Here is a 4,607-nt window from a genome sequence, read left to right on the forward strand (position 1 = left end):
GCCAGTAAAATCGTCTTGAAACTCTTTCAGCTGTTCTATCAACACCCATGTGTCCTCCTCCATGTGATGCGTCATGTAACTCTTTCAGGACTCTCGGACGCACTTCTTTAGGAACCAGTAGCTGAAGACGTTTTCCTTCCAGTGTGTCTTCCAGACTGCGATACAAGCACTGGTGTACTAAAAAAAACTCTCCAAACAAAGACCAGTAATGTCGAACCTCACTGCTCAACTTCTTAATTTTCTTAAAAGGGGGTCTTGCGCCGGATCTAATCCAACCTAGTACTACGAAAAGATGTTCGTTGGACATTTGAGCTTGTGAAATTTGATCAGGAGTCCAACCGAAACCCTCACGAAGATCAATACTTAAAACACTTTCCGTCGAGGTCTTACATGTTTCAAAGTTTTCTTCGACTTCAAACGGATACCTCTCAGGATTCACTTCGACGCTATTAGAATCACTTGTTTTGCTGTTCTGTGGCCTTCTACTTAGTGCGTCTGCATTGGAGTGCTTTGATCCAGAGCGATGTATTAATTTAAAATCAAAATCAGCCAATATTTCAAACCAGCGCGCACATTGACCGTATGTCTCTTTTGCTGTCCACAGCCACCGTAACGAAGCGTGGTCCGTGCGAAGAAGAAAAGGTGTGCCAAGATAACAACGAAATTTCTGCACCCCATAAACAATTGCCAGGAGTTCCTTCCTCGTGGTGGAATAATTTCTTTCTGCTTTCGTTAAAGACCTACTTGCGTATGAAACTGGGTGCTCTTCACCATCTACAATCTGTGACAAAACACAGCCGAGCGAAAAATTTGAAGCATCTGTATCGAGGATGAACTGCTGCGTAAAGTCCGGGTATCTCAATACTGGGTTTGTCACGAGTGCGTCTTTCAACAAGTTGAATGAGTGTAAACATTTATCATTCCAGCAGAACTGTTTTTGAGGCTTCGTCAAATCGTACAGTGGGGCCGCAATTTTGGCAAAATCTCTGACAAACTTGCGATAGTATGATGCGAGTCCCAATAACTGCCTTACATCCTTTATCGACGAGGGCACAGGCCAATTGGAAACCGCAGAGATTTTCTCCGGATCGCAGGATACACCAGATTTTGAAACCACATGACCCAAGAATCTAACTTCTTCTTTGAACAAATTGCATTTAGTCGGTTTAAGTTTGAGGCCACCTGCAACTAATCGGGAAAGCACGTCGTCCAAGTTACGCAGATGATTTTGAAAGGTGCGTACATATACAATGATGTCATCCAGGTAAGCCAATGCACCATTCCATTCAACCCCATCGAGCACAATCCGCATCAAGTGCTGAAACGTGGCAGGTGCGTTTGCGGTATTTGCCAGTAACCAGATTTAAGGTCTAGTGTGGTGAAATATTTGCACCCCGAGAGTTGATCCAAACTGTCATCGATCCGTGGCAAAGGAAAACTATGCTTCTTAGTGCAATCATTGACAGCCCTTTCGTTTGTTTTCTTCTGACATTCTTCTCGGGTGTTGGCGTATGGGTGCAGCGTCTCCCGTGTCGATACTGTGAGTAAGAATATTGGTTTTGCCAAGATCACGTTTAGAGAGTGAAAACGCAGCTTCCCGTCTTCGAATTACTTCGATTACAGCTTCCCGCTCAACATCTGGTTCTCTCAATAGCGGTAATGTTCCTCCACCAGCCTTGAGTGTCATCACATCATAGTCAACGATGCAACCATGGTCTTGAAGAAAATCCAAACCCAGAATGCAAGTCTCCGACAAGTTCTCCGCAACAAAAACGTCGCGAGTGGCCTCTATTCCGGCAACGGTGAAGTTTAGCTTTGCTTTTCCTGCCATCGCGATAACGGTTCCGCTTGCGCCAATAAATCGAACATTTGAAGGGCAGTCATTTAAATCTTGAGCGGAACATTGTTGGAAAGCCAAATGGGATATGACGGTAATTGATGCACCAGTGTCAACAAGCGCAAACAAGGGCTTACCATTAATGATAACGTTAACGTACCTATATTGTTCTGCAGAGACGGTCTGTATCTTGTAAGTGACCAATTCTCGTTTTGGCTGTGGTGATGGATTCAGGGGTGGACACCTGTGCCCGCCCCGTTGGCGTTTCCCTGGCGGTTGCGTTGAAGACAATATCGACTGATGTGTCCTCTTTCTCCGCATGCAAAACACGTGCGTGATTCCCGGAGGCGAAAGGGATGATTGTGGTTAAGACGAGACCTCCGCGATATCTCCGATAGTGATTCACGCAAGGTGTCAACTTCCTGCCGCAGATCCTGGATCATTTGTTTCATTTCCTCGCGAGCTGATGGGACCTGCTCCATTGGCTGTATTTTGGAAACGTGTTGTTGCACATGCTCTGGTTCCATCATTAATAGCTTTTTGACAGCATCTAAAAACTTTGGACACTGCACCTCCATGTTGCACGTGACCAGCCTTTCTGTTTCATGTTTGTTACGCAGTCCAGCTATTAAAGCGTTATACAAGACGTCATTCTTCGTACCTTCATCTTCCGGTTTCGGGTATGCAATTGCTCCGAAATTGAAAAGGGCGTTGACGTAACTTCGATTCGTTTCGCCGAGAGCTTGGGTTCTTTGTATAAGCTGCTGTTTAGCCTTGTTACGTCGAAGCGAGCAACAAGCAACTTCCTCAGCTCTGGCCTTTAGTTCTTCATAGTTCATGGTGCCTAACCGTACACCGTTGCATATCATTTCCAGCTTAACATCTTCCGGTAAACTCACCATAAAAGCATGTTTTCGAGCAGCTGCTGTTGCGTCCACACTGTCGCAGAAACTTTCAAACGTTGATAAAAACGAGATAAAACTTTCTCCAAGTTCAAACTTCGGAGGAGAGCAAAAAAAATTCATTGCGGATAAAACTCGGTCACCTTCTTCCTTCACGTTTTTTAACTGCAGGTCCTGCCGTGCTCGCCAAATGTTACTGGCCTTTTCTTATGCTGGTTCGAATAGACCTGCAGTTAAGCTGTAGAATTGTATTTGATAAAATAAAGGGTAAAAACAGGCACGTCTGCTCACAGCTCAGGCAACGGTAAAACTGACACGTTCGCCAACTAGCAAGGCGCAATTACAAACATCAGCGCCTCCGGCCGAAGGCAGAAACACAAGGCACGTCAACCGAGCACAAAACACGTAACATAGCTCCATTGGGTGTCGAACATGAGTCGCATTACCGCGTGCCGCGCTCTTGTCACCGAAGTCGACCGGTTTGTGGCGACGCGAACTGGCGACTTAAAAATTCTACTCTGCGCGACGAACGATACGGCAAAGTTTATATTTCTGTACAGATTTTTATGATTGTTAGTTTTGAACGAGCTATAGTACCCTGACCTGTTACGTTCGACCTGATTTAGTATGGGTATAGCCCTAAAACTAACCGAAATTTTTCTTCTAATCTAAATGTAACTCAGATTTATACCCAAATAGCTTAAATTGACTTTTAGCTTACCCGTTCTCCTAACCGAACCGAACTGCCTACTTTTAACTATGGGCCGTGAGACCAACTTACGTTGAAATATTTCCTCTGTATAATTTCTGTGGACGTCCTCGGCTTGTAGAAACTATACAGCAAGACATTTAAATGCGCTGTGGTCCCTGTTTTCTTTAGAGGCTAAAGTATCGTTTTGGTCAACGTTGAAAGTTTATAATTCAAAACGTTTTCAATTTTCAGATATGTATATTTTGCGAGAAACTTTCATATTTGTTTTAAGTCGTATATCGGATATGATGTATAAGAGCAAACCAAAACACCTCTACTTAAGGTGTAAAAAACTATAGCGGTTTCGGGCTATGCGAATTGAAATTTATGAGAGAATTTCATTATGGCATGGATAATAACATTACGACAAAGGTTTTCAAAAGTTAATAGTTAACAAATTTATTTGACGTCTAACGCCGCAGAATAATAGTGCACATAGCGTGACGTACCTAAGTACATAGATACTATATGGATCTGAGTCCACACAAGAAACAAAAGCCGTCGAGACAGTTATAGCTGTTTAGTATAGTGTTGCAGATACAAATTACCAGTGAAATTCGAATTAAAAGAGACGTGTAACTTGGTAACATTCAGGTTGATAAAACTTGCTGACTGGCTACCTGTTATAGCAAAAGTGTCATAATGTCAGCTACGTTTCGGCATAAAAGATATATTTACTAAATAAAGGTTGTTTTTTAGGAATATTTGATTGAAAAGTCCTATGTATTTTATTGTCTAGGTCGTCTAGAAGAATTTTTTGCATCAAACGTGGTATCATAAAATATCAACTACACAGTATTGTAAAAATAATTACTGAAATTTTAAGCAATAAACGTTACTGCCAAAAGATTTATGTAGCAATTAAAGCATTTGGCTTGAGGATGTTTTTGAGAAGCTATATGAAAGTATGATCTTAATGATTTACCTTTTCCTGTTTATGGCTGAATAACATAGACACATTTCTCGCTATTTAGATCAATAGTATAGCCTTACGCTATGCTTATAATATTTGTTATATGCTACTGGCACACTACTATATACACACACCCTACATGGTGCCATTAAAATGTAATAAAAAAAACGTTTCTAAACTGTACTCTTGTATTCAGTAAGGAAA

The sequence above is a fragment of the Clavelina lepadiformis genome, chromosome 1 (assembly GCF_947623445.1).
Source record: "Clavelina lepadiformis chromosome 1, kaClaLepa1.1, whole genome shotgun sequence".
In the NCBI taxonomy this organism is placed as follows: domain Eukaryota; kingdom Metazoa; phylum Chordata; class Ascidiacea; order Aplousobranchia; family Clavelinidae; genus Clavelina; species Clavelina lepadiformis.